Genomic DNA, 24175 nt, shown 5'->3' on the forward strand with positions numbered 1-24175 from the left:
GAAAAAAGTTTAAGCACTTGGAAATCTGGAGAATTCAAGTACCTGGTACATGGCATCATTTCTTGTGTATCTAAGGACTTGGTTGTGTCTCCTTTCTCGTCATGTTTCACAGTGCTGAATTCTCCCCATCAGTAGATGAAGGTGCCGGCATGACTCATTGCAAAATCTAATCAAAACTTTCCTGACTCCAGTCAACCACAGCCCTATTTCGTTTTTGTGTATATACCAAAATTTCCAAGGAAGGTTTTTCACTGTCCAGTTTCTATTACTACTACTATGATGATGATTTTTTGAGAAAGGGTCTTCCTGTACCTCTGGCTGTCCTGGAACACACTCTGCAGACCAGGCTGGTCTTGAACTCACAGATGATCCACTTGCCTCTGCCTCCCAAGCTCTGGAATGTTGTAGAATATTGGTTTAAAAATGTGTTACATTTGTTTCTGCTAGGAAACATTGGTTTAATGATACAAATATGTGTTGCATTCTTTCATGTAACATCTGTTTAACTCTGTAAAACTGTGTTTCTTTACCTGTCTGAAACACCTGGTTGGTCTGATAAAGAGTTGAACCGCCAAAAAAAACAAGGCAGGAGAAAGGACAGGTGGGCTGGCAGGCAGAGAGGAAAAAAAAAAAAAAAAAACAGAAATCTGGGAGGAGGAGATCAAAGAGCCAGAAGAAAAGGGGCAAGCTACACAGCTAGACACAGAATAAGGAAGAAAAAAATTACAGAACTAGAGAAACGTAAAAGCCCACAGGCAAAAGGTAGACGGGATAATTTAAGAAAAGCTGGCTAGAAACAAGCCAAGCTAAGGCCAAGCACTCATAAGAAAGAATAAACCTATGTGTGTATTTATTTGGGTGGTGGGCCCCCAAAGAGTCAAAGAGGGAATAAAAAAACAAGCAACTACACTGGGATTAGTTTCTTTTATTATTCTGGTATTCCCATCAACTGGGGTCTGGTCTTAAGCTAGTACAGTGAATTGTCTGTTGACAAGATTACTAGTGATTTTTTTTTACATTCAAGCCAAATATGAACTGAGCCAGTACAACACCCCAAGGATTTATACCCTGTGTTGTCTCTTCCCCTTTCCTGCATCCCCTTTAATATCTTGATTGCCATCCCCCTTCACTCCCAGCCTTCATATTCATCTGTAGACCTCTGTTTTCGAGGGAGCTTGACTAGGCTTTAAAGGATTGAGCTGACTTTAAGATAAGCAACAGTGATCTTTCAAGCATATGTAGTCATCCCTGAGTTCTTGATTAAATGAAGCAAATTCTGTTTCCTCTGTTATTTTCAAATTCCTTGACTCGGGAGTCAGGAAGATAACCTTTAGCCTTAGCCAGTCAGGACTAGTTGGTAAATAAAATCTTTATGAACTCCTTTTTTTTCTCCTTTGTTTCACGAGACGATAATTCATATATCTCTCATGTAAAGGGTTAAGAGACCACAGTGAGGCAGAGAATAGGAGGATGTGATAAAATGTACCATCGAGGAGTTGCTCACAATTTAATGTGTTACTTACATATATTTAATTTATATTAAAATTAGAGCTGTATAAATTCATATAGACATGAGTGATACATACCCCTGCATGAAAGGGAAAGTGTTTTTTGTTTGGACACTCGGAGTTTTTTTTTTTTTTTTTTTTTGTTTTGTTTTTTTTTTTTTTTTTTTTTTTTGAGACAGGGTTTCTCTGTAGCTTTGGAGCCTGTCCTGGCACTAGTTCTATGTAGACCAGGCTGGCCTTGAACTGACAGAGATCTGCCTGCCTCTGCCTCCCGAGTGCTGGGATTAAAGGCGTGCACCACCACTGCCCTGCCTGGATACTCGTTTTTTTAAATGTTACAAATGCAGTGGCACTCGGAGCCTTGAAAGATGGGGGAACTAAGGAAGAATGGATTCAAAGGGGAAAGGGCTCTGTTCAAAGTCTTGGGAGCCACTCACCCTGAAGTTGTTAAGCACAGCTTGTGGGAGAGCACTGACTTGGACTAGTCTTCTACACTGGCCCCCTACGTGAAAGTAACATGGGATCACTTTTGGGAACTGGCACATGAATAACTAAGCTTCAATGCCATCATCAGTAGGCAGACGATTCTAATCAGTAAATGCTGAGCTGAGACCAGTGAAGTTGTCTCTATACCTCACTTGTTTCCTGTCCACAAAAGCTGCCTGATATTGTTGAGGGTTTTTTTTTGGGGGGGGGGTTGGTTTTTCAAGAAAGGGTTTCTCTGTGTAACAGCCCTAACTGTCCTGGAACTAGCTCTTGTAGATCAGGCTGGCCTGGAACTCACAGAGGTCCACCTGTCTCTGCCTCCCAGTGCTGGGATTAAAGGCGTGTGTCACCATATTGTTGTTTAAAGGAGTAATTTCAATGTTTTATGATTCAGAGAGCTATCTTATCTTAGCATCATCAATAAAAGTCAGTCGTGGTCTTTAAAGTAACTTTGTCATTTTATCTTCTGGACACAGTTAAGTCACTGTTTAGGAATGCCCCGGATGGAGTGCAGTCAATACCATCACCAGACACTAGATGTCACTAGTGAGACAAATTTGAATAGTTTCATGAATGAACTTGGACGGTTTCGTAGTGCTAAGTGCAGATCTCCCAGATCACGCAGAGGTCACACAGGTACCCTAGATGCCAAAGGTGGGGGTGAGATCTCTTGTGTCCACCATTTTCATTTTACATAAGAGATGGAGCATTCCTCCTCACACAATAGTGGGTTCACCAAGCATAGGAAAGGTCTCTGAATTTCGAGAAGCAGCAAAAATATCCACTCAAACCCCTATTAAAACTCCTACCACTACAGCTATTCATGTAGGGGTTGGCTGTTGTAATAACTTGCTGTCATTCTTCATTGCGACAGTACTAACCCACGTGTACCGGGGTGTTGCATTGTCTTGGAAAGGTACGCATTTTGGTGCAAACTTATTTTGTGATTGTTTATTAGAGTGCGGCAAAGGAAAAGTCCCTGTACTCAGGCTTAGAGTTCAATGGAAGAGGTATCCGTCAAATGATTCTTACCTAGAGGATGTCTTCCATGTCCCTGCTCTTTCACTGTTAAATAGAGCTGTAAGCTGGATGACTTTGGGGCCAGGCAAAAAATGAGTATAGAACTCTGAGGCACCAGCAGTCTGAAATAAAACTGGATCAGTTAGTGAAGTTCCGTGATTGATAGGATGGGCTGGGAAGTGAGGTTTTAGAATTTGTGAAGGTGAAGGTTGTGGTCCTTGAAGCCTGTAGAATAGCTAGATCAAATTAAAGAGAATAGCTGTCTGGGTGCAGGATGTGGAGATTGTCCTAACCCATGGAATAAATAAGCTAATAGGATCTAACCCAGGAGTTCTCCTTCCTAATATTGCAACTCTTTAATACAGTTCTCATATTGTAGTGAGCCTCAACCATAAAATTTTTGTTGTTACTTCACAACTGTAACTTTGCTACTATTATGAATCATAATGTAAATTTCTGTGTTTTCTGGTGGTCTTAGGCCACCCCTATAAAAGGGTTATTTAACCCCCAAAGGGGTCATGACCCACATGTTGAAAACCTCTGATCTAACAAGAGAAAGAGGAAACAGGAGACAGACTGGAAATGGATTGTCACAACTGCCAGTGTGACAGATCACAGACTAGTTGTCCAGGCAGCAGATCTGACTGCTTGGTAGAAACAACGACAGTGAATCCCGGCATGCAGTCTCATCCCCTTTAACTCCCAGTGAGCCCAGCTGCTACATCCTGCGTTTGTTTGAATAAATAAAGCCTTCATTCAGCAATGTTGTGCCATCTCAGTACACTGTATTGATGAATGTCCTGTTTTTCCTGCCCAGTGCACTGTGTATTTTAGAAGCAATTCATCTTTCCATCCATGTTCAACTTTGTGGACTCGTTACAGCTGATTCTGTGCTTCAGTTCCGGTGTACTTTCACCTCTAGGATACTCATCTTCTTGATTACAGAAACGGGTTGAAAGATGACCAGTGAACGACAAGCCAATGCGATTTTTCACTGGGACTGCTGGGAAAATGGATTGTGTTAATGCCCTCTCTTGTGTACGGAAGTGTGGCTACCTGAGAAGATACTGGCCCTCTTAACACTGTGCTCCACAGCTTCCAGGTGCCACATGGCCTGAAAAAAGAATGAAAAACAGGGATGTAAGTAGAGGATGATAGGCCATGCCATCTGAGTGCTTCAAGCATGCCCTGGAGCTGGAGACATCCATCACTGCATTGCTCACATCACTTCAATGCTTCTATCTGAAAATAAGTGTCTCAGAGTGCCAAGCCCCGAATGAGAAATCTGTATGGCCCCTTCCTTTCAAGGCCCAGAGAGCATTGCACAAGAGGGGGTGGGAAGACTAAGAGCCAGGGGTAGGGGATGACAGCAGTGACACTGATTTACTAGACAAGAGATGTCCATCCCACCCATGAACTCAAAGCTGCCGTGACTGCAGGTACAAGACCAAGGCAAAAGCAACTGAGTCACAAAGACCCAGTGTAGGGCGGAGCAGTTGGCCATCATCGGCTGCCGGGAGGGTCCATTTTCTTTAGAAGTACAACCACCCAGGGGCTGCCCGTGCTCCACTAAATGGCCCTTCACCGTCTGTGCACATCCTGGTAGCATAAGTCAGCTCGGTGGACGCAGAAAAACAGCACCTGAAGTTGGAAAGGAAAGATGGGGAGGTGTGGGGAGGGGCTAGAGGGGCGGGAAAGGAGGGGGGTTTTATCACAACACACTGCATTTATGTATGAAATTATCAAACAGCAAAATAAAATAATAGATCTGCCTCGCTTGAGTGGACCCAAACTGTTAAGTTCCAAATTTACATAGAAGACCTGCTTACTTCTAGACAAGATGGCTTCTTTGACGGGTAAAAAGGCTCGCCTGAAGGAGAAGAAGGTTTATCCTAAGTGGGGGCACCAGCGAATGGTAAAGGAAATTGAGGTCTCAGACATTATACTGACTAATATTCTGTCAACTTGACACAGGCTAGTCTTCAGATAGGAGGGAGCCTCACTTGAGAAAATGCCTCCATGTGAGCTGGCTGTAAGCAAGCCCTTAGGGCATTTCCTTAATTAGTGGTTGATGGGGAGGGCCCAGTCCATTGTGGGCGGTTCCATCCCTAGGCTGGTGGTCCTGGGTTCTATAAAGGAGCAGACCGAGCAAGCTATGGGGAGCATGTCAGTAAGGAGCACTCCTCTGTGGCTTCTGCACCAGCTCCTGCCCTGTTTGAATTCCTGTCCTGATGTCCTTTAGTGATGAACAGTGCTGTGGAGGTATAAGTTGAATGAACCCACGTTCCCCATGGTGTTTCATCATAGCAATAGTGACCCTAACTAAGACAGTCAGCTTGTCGGTAATCGTTTTCTTGCTCTTGATTCAGATGACCTCCTGACTATATTAAAATTGACTTTTCCCCCTAGATAACCTTAGGGTCTGAACTCATTGGAATTAAGATTACTATGTTTACAGACATTAGGTCTTTTACTTCCTAAGAATACAACAGAATTTTTTAGTTTGCTTATGTGTATAAAAAACAAAAGTCTTTATTATTTATTATTATTATTTACAAGATTGTATTTCTACTGAAACCCATTTTCCAGCACCCATTCCAATCCCTTTTTTTTCAGACAGTGCTACAATTCACTGGAGATCTTGATCTAGTAGGATGTCCAAATCCTCTCTCATAAAACACGTTCCCCATACTGATTCTCCTCTTGGCTTAAATCTATTTGACCCAAGTCAACGGGGAGTGAGTGTCTTAAGGTCTCTCTGAGTCCTTACACTGGTCACACTAAACTTTCCAGAGATAGAGATAAAGAGAGGGGGTTAGACTGCCTAATTCTTAATGTATTTTATTATTTTATTTTTAGAGTAAACTGTTGGGAAATACATACTTTAGAGTCAGCTCTACCATGTAAAAAGCTGGATACTATTTTGTAATTCAGTTAATGACCACCGCCACCTCTCGTCTATTGCCACTAGGTGGCAGTCTTGGCAAATAATTGTTCTGTGACTGAAAGGGAGCATCTTTCTGTCATAGAAACCAGACTCTACTTACTGTTGGAAGAGGAGACTACTTGCTAGTGTCCCTTAGATCACACACACACACACACACACGCACGCACGCACGCACGCACTCCAATAACCTGCGATGTTAGGCATCTGACCATGGTTCTGCCTTAACTGGTCTTTCTCTATTTCTCCTTAACTCCTTTGTCTCAACATTTTCTCTGGAGAGGTCAGGTGATGACTAATGATTTAAAAAATATATAATATAGAATCAGATAAAGAAATAACACTGCATGTTCTGAATCTAGTGCTGACACTGAGTGCATGCTGTGTTACAGCCTAGATACAATCACAAGTAGCTGCCCTTTCTGAACCTCCATTTCCTAGGGAATAGATAATCAAAGCATCTAACTTAACAGATGGCTGTGAACTTAAATGATAATGACATCAATAACTAATAGTCATTCTTATTAAGACCATTTTTCCATTCATATATCGCTCCCTTTGGGACCCGTTGCTGGGTTCCTCCCAAGTACGGTCCATAGCACCCTGTGCTTAGCCTTCAGAACAGGAATTGTTTGTGGTCGTTTATATCTGCCTTCAGCAGTAAACTGTAAATCTTTTGAACATAGAGAAGACCTTTATCTGTTTTGCTCGTTATAGTTCTTTTTCCCCAGTAATTCTCACAGTGCCAGGATATGCTAAGTTAAAGTTAAGTTTGACGAAAGAATTTTTTTTAAATGCATATCACTAATATTGAATGCAGATAAATACAAATTTATAGTTTCTTGGATCTCTAAGAGATCAAAGCATCTTACAAAATGTTTATATGCTGACCATTTATTAATTAACTTACATTAAGTAGCTTTTGGTCTGTTATCCAAGTAAGTATGTGGTGGTATTTGATACCTCAGCAGTTTAATCGCTTCCTTTACTAAAACAGGATAGGTAGCCCTTTACTTGAGCCAATATTTCTTCATTTAAAATTTATATTTTGATATTGTTTCTACAATTCCAGGAGTCCTTCCTTCCTCCTTTCCTTCCTTTCCCCCTCTTCCTTATTTCTTGGCATATGGAAGATGAAACCCAGGGTCCCTCACATTCCAGAGAAACACTCTATCGCGGTGGCTGGACTTGCACCTCTATCAAGCATTATGTAAACTTGTTCTATTGGAAAATCCCATAAAGCAAAGAGTCCTTGGCTAAGGCATATGCTCACTTTGTGTAAATATCAATTCTGAGTATTATGTTCTCTTTAAGGGAAAAGCTGTACTCAGAGAACTTAAAATTCTCTAATATTTTATCAATATTAGATAGGCAGGTTTATTTATATGTCATATTCATTTTCCTAACTAGAAATTATTTGAGTACATCATTTCAGAACCCCTAAGTTCCCTTAGTTATGGTGTAATCAATGCAGCAAGTACGAGGGCATAGAAACAGCCACAAGAAAGACTAGAGGGAGGGTAAGTTTACTTTGAAAAGAGTTTTGTTGTTGTTTTCAAATCTTTCTCTAGCTGTGAGAATGAGAAAGTGTTCTTTTGGGGTGATGGACATTGCACAGACCACCTAAACTCCCTCTTCTCCTGCCTCGATGATAAGACTTTAAGCTGTTCTGTGAATAGATGTGTCCATTTGTTTGTTCCAGTCATTCTTTAGTGCTTGTACCTAACCTTCCACTACCTGGCAGGATGCTGGAAGCATTGCTTCATTCCGAATGAATCCCATGAACCACCCACAAGATACTGTGTGCTTCTGACTGTATATGGCCACTTGTGATAAATCAGCCAGTCTTGTGAAATAGTTCCCTGAAATGAAGTTCTGGAACTCATCAGGTGTCTTCTCTGACATTCATATCTTCGTCCAGCTCTCAGATTTCCCAAGCAGCTGGGAAGAGGCCCATATCCTCCCACGGTACATGCCTCTTTGGAAATCCAGATCTATGAGCTCTTGGCACTGAAGTTATGCTCTTTCCACTCTATGTCAGCGCTGGGCTGAGAAATCTCGGGGGGGGGGCGAGTAACCATTTAAATGTTAGAGCACAGACAGTTCCAGGATCAGTGTGCAGCTAGCCATTTGCAAGAAAGGTTGCTGTCCCTTATCACTGTGCTTAAATTAGCAAAGCCCACATTGTATTTTGTCCTCTGGTGAAACACGGCTGAAGGTTGACATGGTCCTTTTTTTCATGTCCATCTGTGTGGTGTGGTCTACACACAGGAATGAAGTATAGCTTCTGGTTAAGCCAGTGTGTGGTTTTTAAGTTGTTCTTAATCTGTGTGACTACAGATTAATTACAAATTAATTGTTTAGCCATGTGAACACCTTCTCAGAACTGTGGTAATATGTCATCGTATGAACATCACAGAGGACAGTTGCACAACCTTGACCTCCCAGGTCAGTCGCATAATGGCTTTCCGGATGTTAAGATGTGAAGTCAATAGCTTTGGAACACGCCTATGGTATCAGCACCCAGGAAGCAAAGGCAGGAGCTTTGCAAGATCTAGGCCCACCTGAGCTATGTGATGAAACCCTATCCCAGGAAGAGGGAGGGTGGGGGAAACAGGTGATGTACAAAGCCGCTGCCGGGATAAAGCATGCTGCTGTTTTTCAGTAAATGTCAAACAGTTTATTTTCTGTGCTGGTGGTGGAAACAAGAGCTTTGGGCACGCGAGGCCAGCAAGTCTGCTGGGAGACACCCCCAGTCCTAAACAACAGTTGTTGGTGTTTTGATGTCTTATTTTAGTGTGTGTGTGTGTGTGTGTGTGTGTGAGATGAACCATCTCTCCAACACCTGTTGTTATCTCCATTGTTTTTATTTAATAAACAGGAGTGCACCTCAAAATACTTAGAAGTAGAGTAAATTCATAAACAAAATCATAGTCATCTATTATTATCAAGTATTGTGTACTGTGTATAATTAAATGTGTGATACATTTACATGACAGGCAGAATGGGTTTGTTTTTCCAGCATCACCACAGATACATTTGTAATACATTACCCTGTGCCCTTAGGATGGCTGCAGTACCACTCAGGGGCTAGACTCGTTCAACTTCTTTGTGAACATATGGGACCTCTTGTTGTACATGTGGCAATCATTGACCAAAACATTGTTATGTGGCCATTGCTATGTCTAATTCAAGGCACTTCACCATGGAAAGATCTTGTGTGACAATCATTCCCCCACAGACTTTCTGGCAAAGGGGTTAATATGGATCCTACAAGCAGAACCAGGTTAAAGTTCTTGCACATGACACCTCATTCATAAGGTCTGAGTCTCCCAGCCAATCCAGGGAAAATAGGCTTGAAAGGTAACTTCTCATTTATTTAATGATTTGGTTAGCAGGTTAGACTTTATTTCTGCTCCCACAAAAGTCATTAGGGCAGCTCTCATCCTAAGCAGAGTGGTTTCCAAACCTTGCTGTGCCTTAGAAATCCCTTCATTAGAGTGCTGGCAGCTCCTAATGCCTCCAGACCGTACCCAGTACTAATGAAATCAGAATGCGCTGGCATAAGTTTTGCAAATCCTCTGAGTTCAGTGTGTGGCAGAGTCTGAGCCTTATGTTGAAGCAGCCATGTACTCTCTGCCTCACCACTGAGTCCTATTACCTCTGTAGCCCAGTGGCTCTCAACCTTACTGTTCTTCAGCAATGCCTAGATCCTTACAAAAAGTTCCGTTCTGTTCTGTTAAGGGTCACATCTAAGTATTAAACATGATTGGCTGCTCTCCTAAGTGACTGTAGTCTGCTGGTAGTAGAATTACCTCGTCCAAAACTCTTTTAAAGAGGCAGTACAATATATAACTCCCTTACCATTTTTTTTCTGGCAGTTAAAAGCTTTCCACATTGTTAAAATTCCTATCCACTAGTAATTTCATAGAACTTATGGAATGTTCATTTTTCTTAAGTTCTCTCAGCTTTAATGTCCAACAATTTTGTTTAATCTTCATTGGAGCCTTGTTTATAAAATGCAGGTTTCATTTCAGCTAAACAAAGTTTTGTTTTGTTTATTTATAAGTGCATCCATACCATGTTTGGAATGGATAATACAAAATTATCATTTATCTGAAAATTAAATTTAATAAACGTCCTCTGTTTTTCGTGTATGTGCTCAGACTAATTGGAGTGAGAGCATGAGCTATCCTTGGGAAAGTCAGCAGCTGAACTGATGTTGGGGAGAGCGTGGGTTATCCTTGGGAAAGTCAGCAGCTGAACTGATGTTGGGGAGAGCGTGGGTTATCCTTGGGAAAGTCAGTGGCTAAACTGATGTTGGGGAGATCATGGGTTATCCTTGGGAAAGTCAGCGGCTGAACGGATGTTAGGGAGAGTGGCATGCCATTAATTTCATGGTTGGAGCCAGTGTTGGAGCCCTTTCCCTTACAGCTAATGGTTGTACATAAAAAGGTAGGGTGAAGTGTGTGTTTAGCATCACCTCCCCCAAGACCCCGCCTCTCCTAAAAGATCAGCACTTTGGAAATTAAAAAAGGAGTTTGAAACACCCATGAATACTTTGACTTTCCTTCTCTCAAGATCAAGTGTAGGAAAGGGGAGGAAAATGTTGAGCCCATAGATAGACAGAATGTAGGAGTCGGTGAAGACCTGGGTCCCAAGTCTAGGCTTAGGCTGCACCCACAGCTCCCAGCTCCAGGGTCACAGCTCTGACCACAGGGAGTTGCCACCTTATTATCTTGAACCTGCTCTATGGTTTCAGACGTGATTTGATTCATTGTTCTTTTCTTTTGCACTTTGTAAATCTTACTCTCCCCACCTACCAGATGCCTGCTGCAATGGCTGGAGCCAGCAGAGTTCCAGGGAGAACTGCTTCATAGCCCAGTGAGTCTGAACCAATAAAAACTTCTCAAGTACCCAGTTTTGAAGATCCTGCTGATTTTAGGTTCTTCCCCAGAAGTATGGGTGCTTCAACTTTAAATTAAGACCGTTCACTACTGGATCTTTTCTGAAATTTCCTTCCTTCCCATCATCTCAAGTAGGCCTTTGCTCCATAAATGAAACCTATGCTGGGTATATTTCTTTGCCAACAGCAGAAAAGCTAAGAAAGGGAAAGGGGCATTTCAGGACAGCTTCCTGAAAGCAGGCATTATAATGATCTGGCAAATTGAAGCCTGAAGGTTGGAGGGACAACCTTCAAGCCCTTGTACTGTCCTCCAAGAAGGGACTAGGGAAATAGGTGATGTGTCAACTCCCCCACGGCCTGTCCAAGCTTGTCAATGGAAAGAATGCAACATGGGAGCTCTGTAAGCTTACAGCCTACTAACAGCACTGTTTTCCACAAAGCATTAGATACTGAGAGGGCAATGGGAAAGGCTGAAGCTGGCCTGCGTCACGGTACATATGTAAACCAGCTGGCCCTCTCTTGTACAGATGTTTTATAGGATCAAGAGGAAGGTGTCAGTGCCATAATGTTCATGTGTTAGGTATCTCTTTTAGCTGTGCTCCTAATGCCTCTCTGGCTGCAGAAGAGGAGGGACCTCAGGCCTTGGGATAATTGCTCAACCTGAATTCAGGTTCAGGAAAGTTGAATAATTAATAACAAAACTTCTAGGCTGGCAACACTGAGAAAGCAAAGAGGTACAAGCACTTGCGCATCCAGAGAAGACAATGTAATGATCTATTATAATTGCGTTTACTATTCGTAGATGAGCAAACTGGAAGTGGTTTGCAGAAGCTTCTAAAATCCATCTTCTCAGAAGTGAGGACTGAGGATGTCTTAGCATAGTGGACAGTAAATCCTCCCTTCCGTGACTGGCTTGGTATTTTACTTCGTGCTTCAGTGTTAACACTAGTTGTCCATGTAATTTTTCTTACAGAAAATGGAGGGAGTTGTGGTTTTTATGTATGTTGAGAGGTGTGCAAAATGGTAACCCAAGATTGTTCTGTTTACCCATTCACAATGCAAGGGGAAGAATCTTTGAACAAAATTAGGAATTTGGGGACTCAGAGTCTCGATTTCTGGCTTATTTTCAAAAGTTCAGCATATTTGTTAATCATTTTGATCCCAATACCCATATTCATGGTGTCAGAGTCACTAGCTCTGTTTATTGCATTTGTGGGCTTAGTCCAGCCCACTCACTGCTGCCTGCTCCATTATGTTTGGCTTGCTCCTTCTGTGAAGTGAATAGGGTGTCAGGAGAATTTTTGTTATGTGCCTGGGTTCCTATATGCATTTGAATTCGCCATCCCCGCTTGTCATCATGACAAGATTAGATTGTAACATTACTCCATTGTCTCCCAAGCCGAGTCTATGGCTTTTATCAAATGGAATTCTTTGTATTGTTGTGGGCTATCTGATAACTTGGCTTGAGGAAAGAGCTCAAGCCGTTTCTATCACATTTCGATTTGATTTGCTTAGAGGTTGAATACATTTGTCCCCAGCAGAAAAGTTGCTAAGTGACTTTTCTTTTTTTGGCCTTGCTTTCATTGGTTGAATAAAAGTAGCCATTAGGACAGGTTCATCAACACACAAAGAACAGAATTAATAATCTGAGAAATCTGAAGTGTTTGCCAGCTTCTAAACAGTCTACAAGGTGCTTACCTGTTGGATCTGCTCTAACTCTGGAAGAGTCCTTGGGATAAAACCTAGGCCTTTTATTTAAGGGATGAAACAGCTTAGCAGAGGTTAAACATTTATTCTTGACCACACCGTGAGTTAGTGTCAGAACTCAGATCTAAATTCATCTTTTGACTTTAAGCAAGGCCAATGTTATTTCCGTTATCGTTAATGGTCTCTAGCATATAATAGACACTGTTTCAGGTTTATTTTCTGGTCTCCACTGAGGTTGAGTTCTATAACCATTATTCACAATAAAAATTATAACATTGTCATACTTTAATTTTTAAGTAACAAGATTTTATCATGAAATTATGAGCCATTATACAGGGAGCTTTCTGAAAATACGAAGATGAGCTTGAGTGACGAAAACCTTCTAATTCATATTCTAAGGGAATGATGCATAACTATAACTGTAGATCCTTCTTCCATTTTATTCCTTTTATTATCTCTATGTCTGATTTCCCCCCAAGGAATCCACATCACTTTTAAACTTGTTAGAGTGTTTAAACATCTATGTAAAAGCAACAAAGCCAAATCCGTTTGATAAAGACGGGAAGCATTTGATAAAGATGGGAAGAAATTCTCACACCTCATTCATTCCCTAATAGAATGTGAAGACCATTTCCTGTGACTCAAATATGCACACTAAGAGAAAAAGGACCTGACACTTTCCCACAGTGAAAGAAAAATGTCTGGTGGCCATGACTACACAGGGCATATGCTGGGAGCATGCCCCAGAGTACATTCCAGGCTGAGCAAGACTGACTTGAAAGTAGAAAACCTAGCAGTTTCCTTTCTCCGTGAGTACCCCTTCGAAGTATATGGCCAATTGACCCAGCCTAGTGTGCTAGAATAGCCTTTGATTTTTTTTTTTCTGAAAGTCTGAAGGCTAAGGAGAGCTGGGGAGTTGATATAGCTTTGCCTCCTTCCAGAGAACAGAGTGGCAGTAAAGTGAGCGCCCACGCCCACCGTCTCCCCCAGTGGCTGGCAACAGCTGCTTGGTCACCAAGGGAAACGTTTACTTGGGTGGGGAGGAAATCCTTCTTTATAAATAATGTGTTTTATGACTCCTGTTTCTGGGAAACCTGATACAATGCAGCTACAAGTATTTAGGGTCAAGTTCCAATGGTTTTAATTAAATATTTGACTGTTTTATGTGTTACTGTAATTGACTGAGTTTGAGGCCTAGGTTATTAAGAAGTAAGAAATTTGTCTGTGTGTGAGGCTCTCTCTCTCTCTCTCTCTCTCTCCCTCTCCTCTCTTCCTCTCCCTCTCTCCCGTCTCTAATCTTCATCTGTAGTTCACAACTGCAGTTGTGATGGCCACTGACACTGTGCTCATAGAGATAAATAAGGAGTCCCCAGGACAGGTTTGATGAGACAGAAGTAAAATCGTCTCTCTTTCTGATTTTCCTACTCTTTTGGGAAATCTTTCTTTCCTCAGATCAGAGATGGTGGACAATGGCTTCAAGCTGGGACATCTCCACTCAGATCCACGGGCAGGAAGCGTTTAAGAAGGGACACACGGCATCTCCATCCAGAATCGAGAGTAGCTGACAAAGCCTAGACTGTACTTGGTTCATTCCTGGAAACAGACTTGGAGAGTCAAAATCCCTTTTTTTTTCTGTTAGGCTTCTTGCTTTTCCCCTACCAGATGTGCGCTTCTGGAACCCCGAAGCTCTTCATCTAATGTAAATCTATTCACTGTGGAGATGTTCTAGAGGAGAAGTTTAAGGGAAACTTTGCTACAAGATTTGAGTTCTTTTAACAATCTTGTAAAACAGTTTTAACAAATAGTTGCTGATTTAAAATATTGTTGCTGTCAGAAGCTGAGCGAATCTTTCCTAATGCCCCATGGTTGAGAAAGTACAGACGCACTGTATTATGTAGCAGAAGAAAAATGGGGTTGTTCCTTATGTAGGAAGTAGGTTAAGTAATCTATTCAGATACACAATTGACTTTGAGATATTAATGGTCATTTCAACATGCCATATGGGCAAGCAAAAGCAGACATGCTTGGACTAGTCGCTAGAGGAAACACCAGCTCTGAAAGTCCCAGGCTGGCACTATGAAATATGAGCTCCTGCCATTAACAGCATTGCCAATCCTGTTCCTACTTTCAGCTCCACTATACAGAGTGGGGGGCCTTGGAACCCTATTTCTTGGATCCGAATCAGGCTGTTATTAGTTATTCTGTGACGTGCAGCTTCCCAGTGTTTCTTACCCAAGGCATAAAAATAATAGCAGTGTGAAGATCCAATGAGATAGCAGTGTGCTGAGAAGGACTCTGACATATGGTAAACAATAGTTGCATCACACTGCAAGGCTACGTTGTCACAGTCATAAAGCCTTTGTGAACACCAGCCCCTATCTCATTCTAGTCATATGTAAAACTGGAGAAAAGTAACACTGGAAGGCCAATGTTCTCATCATTCAACTTCTATTTTAAAAGTTTCCCGTGTACACAAAAGCAGAGGCATTCACGTGAGTGACTTCTGCGTGCCTGTGGTTGACCTTCAGTGATGGTCACTTTTTATAGCTCTGGTTCCATCTATTCCTCGCCAATATTTTTGTGGGATATTTTGCAGCAAATCACAGATGCCAAATTCTTTTAACCATAAATTCTTGAGTATGCAGCTGTAGTAGATAGGTTGCAAGATGGCCAGTGTGATTCTTCTGTGTGTGGCCCCTTTGCAATGTGCCTTTTGTCACTCAGGAGGAGATGGAATCTCTTTCTCAAGCACTATCCTGTAGGCTAGCTATTCCTGTGAGCCTGTAAACATAGCCACTCATGAGGCTAAGGTGGGAGGATTTTAAGTCTGAGACCAACTTGGGCTACATAGTGAGACACTGTCTCAAGAGGCACAGCAGAAAGTGATGTGTATTTGCTAAGCAAAAGAATTCTTCAGCTGAACATGATCTATGATACTGACCTTAGAGGATATTGAGGAAGTATCACCTCTAAGTCATTAGGTTTGGATGGGTTTTTATGAATGACCAGACAGCACAGTCATCACAGTGATTTTTTTTTAAAAAAAAAATGTTTATGCATTTAAAAACATGAGACTCTTACCATCCTTTCCATAGGTCTGAACTTAGACGGCACAGGTCACTTTATGACTGTGAAGGAGCATGGAAGCACTAGGATCCGTTAGGGAATCCTGTCCTATGATGTTCATGCTAACCGCTTCTGAGGCTGAAGTAGCTGATCTACTTTGTGGTCTAAACAAGTATGTTGATCGTTGATCTGAGACAGTCGTTCTTAAGATTTATTGGCTCACAGCCTTCTTTGAAAATCTAATGAAATGTGTAGAACTTCTTATTGAAAAAAATGCATGAGAGAGAGAGAGAGAGAGAGAGAGAGAGAGAGAGAGAGAGCCCTTAAATGCCTAAATGGGGAACAGCGCATGGGTGCATGGGGAGCGGTGGTCACAGGCTAGTCACTGTGGGGATGGATACAGGGTAAAAGACTGATGCTCTTGGTGGAGTGTACCTTCCTTGAATCCCCAGGGATGTATGGTTGACTCCTAACTACCACATAATCTGTTTCTGCTTGTCAGATGTGTGCTTTCATTGTTGTTACCGTTACAGCTACACTTTTGACAGAGTAGGGACTGTTGGCACAAGCTTCTGGTTGGATCTCAGGTTTAAAGGGCTCCTGACCAGGTCTTGGTTTGGTTGGATACATTTCAGTGTCTCTTGAAGATTCAGTGTGTTCCTGTCACTCCCACTCCTAGACCTGCCTTCGGCCCAAAGCCCTGAGTGACAGAGTGACTAGGAAGTTGGTGGCTCCCTGGAAAAGCCTTCATGGCTGCACCTTATCATAGTTGGCGCTGTCTGATGGACTGGATGCTTCTGTGGAACGTGAGCTGAGTGTTTTGAAGACTCTAGGTGATACTGTATTAGGAGTGAGTGACACCACCTTGGTTCAAATTTCACCCCACTGCTTGACTATTGTCTGTGTTGTTTACTACACATTAGCTCATTCGTGTTTGAGAAGAATAACCTTTTTCCTTGAGGCTATCTCTGGTTAATACTCCATACAGCCAGTTGTCGGTGGAACTAGGGATGGAAGGAAGCAAGGATTGAAGGCTGAGAAGCCAGCACCAAACTCAGGTAAACTGGAAGATTGCAATGTCTTTAGGACAATTACTTTATTGTTTGTAAAATGGTAGATAAAAGTTATTTATTGTAAAACATTATTTAAAGAGGTACTCACTCACACTGTCTTTCCCCATCCATTGCCTTGTTTTTAATAATAGCACATACCAACTTGCACAGTGTTTGCTTACTTGCTTGCTCATTGGTATCCTCCATTCTGACATAGGCTTTTCTAGAACATAGACTCTGTTCAGTTCAGTGTTCTAGCCCCGCGACTGCAATTAACATGATGAGTGTTCACCCGCTTCAGTTGTCTTCTTAACAGCCAGGTGAACAATTAAATAAAGTACTGTTGACTAGCTGGCATTTCCTGAAGCGCTGATGCTGATGTGTAAGAATCCCCGGGGAAGGGTGTTTGAAAGATGCAGCTGTGCCCCCTGTCTCTTTAGTGACCCTAGCCTTGGTGTGCGAACTGAGTCTCAGGATCAGGTGCTGGATTACATGCTGGTGCTGAGGCAAGTGATCGTGCAGAGCGTCGTGGAAAGACTGCCGTTGTGACTTCTGTTCCCTCCGAATGTGTAACGCAGGAGTCCCACTCTTTCTTCCCAGCGATTCAGACAAGTCAAAATAATAATAAGCCAAACAAAACTGCTCCAAATTACAATCAAGCAGGTGTTCCTTAATCCATTCTCATTAAATGAGACATTCTTCAGTACTCCTCCTCCCCCTTTTTCTTTTGCTGTATTCTTTCAAATACAATTCTTACAAATGTAGAAATTCTTCTTGGCTGTGTATTCCTTTCCAGCTGTGAAGTATTCGGTAGCAGTGAGAATAATAAAAAATAAAATAAAACAAATTGACATTGGAGTCTTCCATTTAAAGTACATATAGGCCAAGTAACTCCTACAACAGAAAAAAGATCAGTTAAACTCCAAACGATATCATCAAATAATTAAAAACGTGCATGGTTAAAACCACTTTAAAAGTTATAATTATTTTTTTTTACTGTCCAAAGGAATGTAAATTAAAGGAGTATTGGCTTTTTTGTTACTGGCCAGAGTGGCAAAGTTATTATCTGGCACTCTGGAAGAAACAGTTATGCCAAAACACAAGACAAGCTACAGCCGATCAACCAGAGTGGGTTCTACGGAAGCGGTGTGGAGGTGGGTGGCGGATTTTCCATGTAGACATTTCAGCCCAGAAAGTATATTGAGGACTATATCTTTATATATATTTTTCTAGGATATTAATGGATGAGCCATTTATAAAATCAAATATTTAAAAGATGTTAATGTCCACCTACACATTCAGGATTAATAAAAAATGCTTGACATAGTTCTATGCACTAAAAATAGCTGGCATTTATTTAGTACGCTGCCCGACTACCACCGTACTGAGTGCATCATAAAAATTCGCTCCATTTCCACAACAATCCTCTGTGAAATTAGTGTGATTGTCTTATTTGATAAGTGAAGAGATTGGGCTGCACAGAGGTCGAGTGATCCGCTCAAGGCTATACGAGTGTGAGGGATGCGGTTGTGATGTCACCCAGACAGTCTGTCTTGGGTCTGGACTCCTCACGCTGCGCTCCATGGAGGATGTGACACAGCCACCGTGCAGAGAAGAAATAAAGAAACTTCAGGAGAGGAAAATGGGTTTCAGAGGAACCCAGTAATTGCGGAAGGAACAGGAAGAAAGAAAAGATGTAGGCGGCTTAGAAAAACGCTTCCGATATGTGACACATCATACTGAATATGCCACAGCAGGGGTTCCTCTTTATAATTCACCACAGTCTGAGACTTAGTCAATAAGTCATATTGTCGTGAGAATCATAAAACATATATTTTAAAACCATTAAACTATTAGCCTTATTTAGTTCTGACAAATGTTAAAGCCCCCAGACTGACTCAGCACTAGTTTTCCTTACTCATCTTTCCTATAGCTATAACTTAACAAATTTTCATGATTTTACCATTTGATTTTGGTTCTGTCTCTATCATGGAGAAGCCCTGAGTAAATGTGCTCGTGTTAGTAATTGAAATGCAAATGGGTACAAACATATAGTGCTGAAATAATTGTAATAGACGTGGTTGCTTGGCTGACCCAAGAAACACTGAAGAAACTAAGATCTCCACTCTTTAGGCTGCAGCATAAACTTCTCAATTCTGCAGTTGCCTTTGGATGTAGACTTGGTCCTGTGATATATGAGGAACTGGCTGCTGTAGGATTTTCGATAAAATGCTATTCCGGGACTTGAAAAAAACTTAGGGTTTAAGAGCATGGCTGGTCTCCCAGAAGTCCTAAGTTCAGCTCCCAGCAATGACAAGGCAGCTCACAACCATATTTCACTCCAGTTCCAGGGAATCCAATACCCTCTTCTGACCTCTGAGAATACTGCCTGTGTTGGGTGCGCAGACATACATGTAGGCAAGGCGTCCATAGACATAAAATAAAACTTTAAAATATTTAAAATGCTCTGCTTTCCAGATAGATGAAGCCTGGCTGGCACTGCTGCCTGAAAAGTTTCTGCACCTCGATAAACCTTTCCACCGACACGATAATCCAAATCAGATAAAATCAAACCTAATTAGAAAAAGCCCAGGTTTAATGGCTACCAATGCTCCCGGGTGGCCCTCCAGCTCCCCAGAGAGAAGATGAGGAAGAAAGACCAGAAAACCTTGTGTTTGTTCTCTGGGGTACAATTTAAATACACTGCGGGAGTGATCTTGAGCATCTCTGGGAGGGATCATCATTTGACGGGCTTTCTTGGGGGTGGAGTCTGGACTGAGATCACTCCCAGGGGAGGGGCTTGAGATGGAGCTTCCACGGGAATGTTCCAAACTCTTTGGGTATATGGATGTCAGGGGCTGTGGTATGGCCTTAACCCAAACATTCCAGACTCATTGGGCACCCTTCTGCCCTCTCCCCAAACTTTTCGGTTATCCTTTGAGCTCTGAAAACATGAATATTTTGCTTTTCCAGTGTCCAGCTTGTGAACCAGGAGCTACAAGATTAGGGAGACAGAAGGTATGCTGACCCTGGTATTGTGCCACGACTGAGACAAAGCCAGCTGAAGCCTGCTCTAGACTTCTTGGTATGCAAGAAAAATAAAACTTTGTCTCTTCAGACCACTGTTGATGTGTTTGTTCATTGCAACCAAGCCATTTCCAATGAATACAGAACTCAGCATCCTCCGATGTGATTCCTTCCTCCGTTTAAACAAATGTTTAATATCTTACCCTACAAAAAATATTATCTGTGTCATTTCAATGGAATCTTAGAAGGCTAATACTGGAACTTAAGTTTCTTGTGCTTAGATTTCTTCTTTTTATATATAAAAATGGGTATTTAGGGAGGATAAATGATTATCACGAGATCATATGACTAGTGGTTATTTTATATATTACAGAACTTTACATGGAGTCACCTCCAGGCGGTCATCTCTGTTGACTCCAATCATAAATCACAAGGGTTATGCACTCTGAGGTATAAAATGTGAGGTGAAGAATAAGCTGCAGCTTCTCAATAGATAAACTTCCTGGCAAGAAATATGTCTGCTCCTAACCCCGAGCGTGGGGACTGCGGGCTGATGAGTTCACAGCAGAGCTGAGCGTACGAGCCCCTGCCTGAGAGCCTGCATGACTGGGCTCCGGCACACGTGTTTGCGGAGTCATTTTGTCGGATGATTTGGGTTACTGATAGCTGCTGAGATGTGTGTGCCTGCGGCAGCTGGCGCAGCAATGAACTCATTATTTCTGTCTAAAAGGCCAGCTCAGTCCCTGCAGGAACATCTTTTGGGTCTTTTTATATCACTTATAGCTAATGGGTCTAGATTTGCCACTTATAGCTCCAAAATGAATTTGAGTAGCATAACGGCATTTTAAAATGAAACTGAGAATCAAAGTAGGTAGAAGCCAAGGGTGTGCTATCAAGTCAGATCTTCGAGAGGTGTGTTATGAAAACCCGACTGAAATGAAGGAGGTTATTATTATTATTATTATTATGGTCAAGAAAAAGCAAGACCCCCCCCAAAAAAAAACCCTAAAACTTAAATATGTTGCTCTAACCTAAACATTTGCAATTCAGACTTAGCTTAAAAGCCACTAATCTTCTCGGCACTGTCATCTGGTGCATTCCCAGTGACCCTATGGAGCCTCTAATCATTATTAATTTTGTTCCCTGTCTTCTCGTCCCCTCACTAGCTTGTTGCAAGTAGTGGGAGCATTTCCATATTGTTTACTGTGACACCTTTAGTGAAGGCACTGGGCCTCAGAGTAATTCAAGAAGACGCCCGAGACCTCTCTCCAGCAGTTTTTTTCTGTTCAGTCAAGTCGACAAATGACCCTTTCCAGGTGAGATGAGGGAGAGATTCTCCTTATGTTGGCACGATAGCTTAGACTGGCATTTCATTCAGGCACTTACTTGTGTGTCTCAGTCCCAAGTACTGGAGTGACTGAAATGTGTCTTAGTCACAACAAAATTCCTGTGTGTGTGTGTGTGTGTGTGTGTGTGGTGTCGAGTTCGGATTTATCTAACTTGTTGCCCAGGTGAACAATGAGGAAGACAACTTTTAATTGTCCTCTGTAGGATACAGTGATATCTTAACATTCCACAGAGCAGAGTTTTCTACGGATATTTTCACAGCCTCCAGTTGAGCCCCTGCTCTCAGCATGTATAAGTGTTGGTCTGCTACCCCAACAGGAAGAGCATCAGGAGCCTGGCAAATGTTAGCCTAGCTTAGAGGGCCTGCAGGGGATGTGAGTGAATGGAACCGGGGTGTGTGTAAGCATTGCATAACCAGAGCAAGAGCCTGACACTTTGCCCATGACAGAAGGCCCCGAGAGAGTTCCACACACTCCACCCACACTTGGGAAGGAGCTCCGTGTGGGATGTGGTGGGGGAAGATCGTTATTCGGCTCCAAAGAGCAGCTGAGTTGCCAGCAAACTGAGTTTTCAGAGTATGATAAAATGGTAATTACAGACGTCAAGATTAGAGTTGCTTTTTCTGCAAATTCCACGGGGTCTCTAAGCAACTTGATCTTTGATTCCCCGAGGAACTAAAAATCTGCACAGAAGAGATTCTTCTCTTGATCCTATAAGAATCCCCACCTTGAACGCTGCCAAGGAAAGATTCAGCTTCGTGACACAAACTCCAAGAAATATGTCTAGGCTGTTTTAAAGGCTAACATTTAAAACACAATTTAAATTGGTAACTGTGACTAAATTCTCCCAAAATATTAAGAGGATATGTGCAAGGTGTTTTTCCTGAGCTTAATGAAACCCTATGCAATCACCAAGAATGGATTCTGGTTTCGGAAAACCTTATGCATGCTATTTGAAAAATATTTTTCAGTTTAAAATTGTTTGCCATTTTATCAGAGAGGCACATCTCAGAAGAGGAATTTGACTGCTGGAAGGCTGAATCCTTGCATTTGGTACCCACGAACGTGAGTCCCAACCTCCTCTTTTCTTGCCTCAGTCAATTAATGCTGATCAGAGCGGATGCCTGAGAACAGACAAAGGCTTACTCTCTGATGCCCAAAGTACTGAACAAACTCCTAGCACCCGGAAGAGTCTGTTTGTTGGAGAGAAATGCTGCTTCTCTAAGTAGAGTCTCATGTACAAGAACCCTCTCGCTGTTTGGTTTGATGTTCTTAAAAATTTAACTTCACATAAATATATAGGCTTAGTTCTCTTGAGTGGAAATAAAATACAACAACATAAAATTAATTCTTTGTGACTAAACTGAGTCTTGTCGTGAGTGAAACTTGGTGGACAAGCATGTCTTTCTCTCATTCTCCCTGGAGGGGCGGGTCAGAGGAGATGAGCCTAACACTCACAGAGCTCCACCTGCCTGCTGAAGTAACACGGGTCAGAAAATAACAGGCTAACTCCAAGATAAACCAATTATATGTTTCTATTATAAGGGGCAAATTCATGAAACAGGAACGAGAAGTCCAAGCTCAGCTGTGTAGTGCGGGAACCACAGAGAGAGCGAACCTTGGGAGGCCCAGCGGTTTTTCTCTGGGTACCCAAAAGGTCAGGCCCTAACCTGGTCCCACCTCTTAAAGATCATTGGTTGACGTAGATTTTTCATCACCTCCCCCTTTTGTTTAAATAAGAGAGTTCCAAACCCAATACAAAACTATATATAATAGGAACAGGTATCAAGTATAAAATTACAACTAACATAAACAGTATTAAGCAAGTAACACATGATAAATGTTTTAATAAACATTTTATTTTAAAGAGTTTAAGTCTTGCATCAGAAATGGCTTGGCTAAATCATAAGAGGAAGGTAACTAAGACTTTCTAATCTTTAAGCCTGAGAAGGGAGATAATATTACTTGAGTAGGCAGGAAGTGTAATCAAGCAGCTTCCAAAGCATATATGATAGAAACAACTGGCTACCTGGGCAATCACCCAAATTCTCATTTACAATGTGGAAGCAACCAACTCTGGCTAAGGCCTAACATAACTGACAGACCATTTTTATAGGCCGTAGAACCACCTTACCCTGTCTTGGGAAAGTTTGGCAGTCTTTTTTCTTGTGTCCTGATTATCCAGTCCGGACACCACATACTTTGTCAGTGGTCGAAGCATGGGCAGTTTCTTGTCCAAAGGCCAATTGTGCCAAGAAGAAAACAAGCTCCAAGTGGAGTGTCTTTAGTGTTCAACATTCTCTCGGGAATAGATTGGTACTGTCAGGAGCAATTATGTCTCATGTCAACAGAACCCTAAGTTATTTAAATGCCATGTTCTACAGATCCTTGAAGTGATGAAGATTACCTATCTAGACAAAATACAATCTCTATATATCTAAAGAACCTAATTAATTTGACTATATGTATAACAAACATGAATAACTATTGACCTATAATACTTAATACCTGTATAATTTAAAGACTAAGACTTCATATCAGAATATTAAATAATCTGTAAAGAAATGTGCAGCAAATGAGGACAATGAACTCAAAATTAAACAATGTAGAAGTATCTTGATCAGAGGTAAGAATAATATATAATGCAATATAAAAATATATCCTAAAAACTGTATCAATACGTAAAATGTCTTAAACAGAGGTAGAAACATGCATGCATACAATCTGACAGAATAACTTTGCATAGGTGTACAAATATTGTAAACAAATAACAAATATAATTTGAACTTGTATCAATACACAAAAACTGTACCAATATAAATTGTCCATAAATAATAGCTCACAAGTATCCCTCGATTACCCACTATTATTAATATTAGTGTGAATAAGTTCACACTAAATTATCTATTATCCGAGACCCATGACTCTCTTTTCTTTTAATCCTACCTAAAATATGCATTTGAATAACTCAATCTGTAGAAAATACGTATGACTAACAGTGAACATTTGCAAGCCATTATTTAGGTACAGAAATAGTTTGCCTCAATTACTCCATTTGTCTTTCTGTGTGTGCGAACATGAGCATATGTGCACAAACACACAAACACACACAC

This window comes from Chionomys nivalis, chromosome 7 (assembly GCF_950005125.1).
Source record: "Chionomys nivalis chromosome 7, mChiNiv1.1, whole genome shotgun sequence".
Taxonomy (NCBI): domain Eukaryota; kingdom Metazoa; phylum Chordata; class Mammalia; order Rodentia; family Cricetidae; genus Chionomys; species Chionomys nivalis.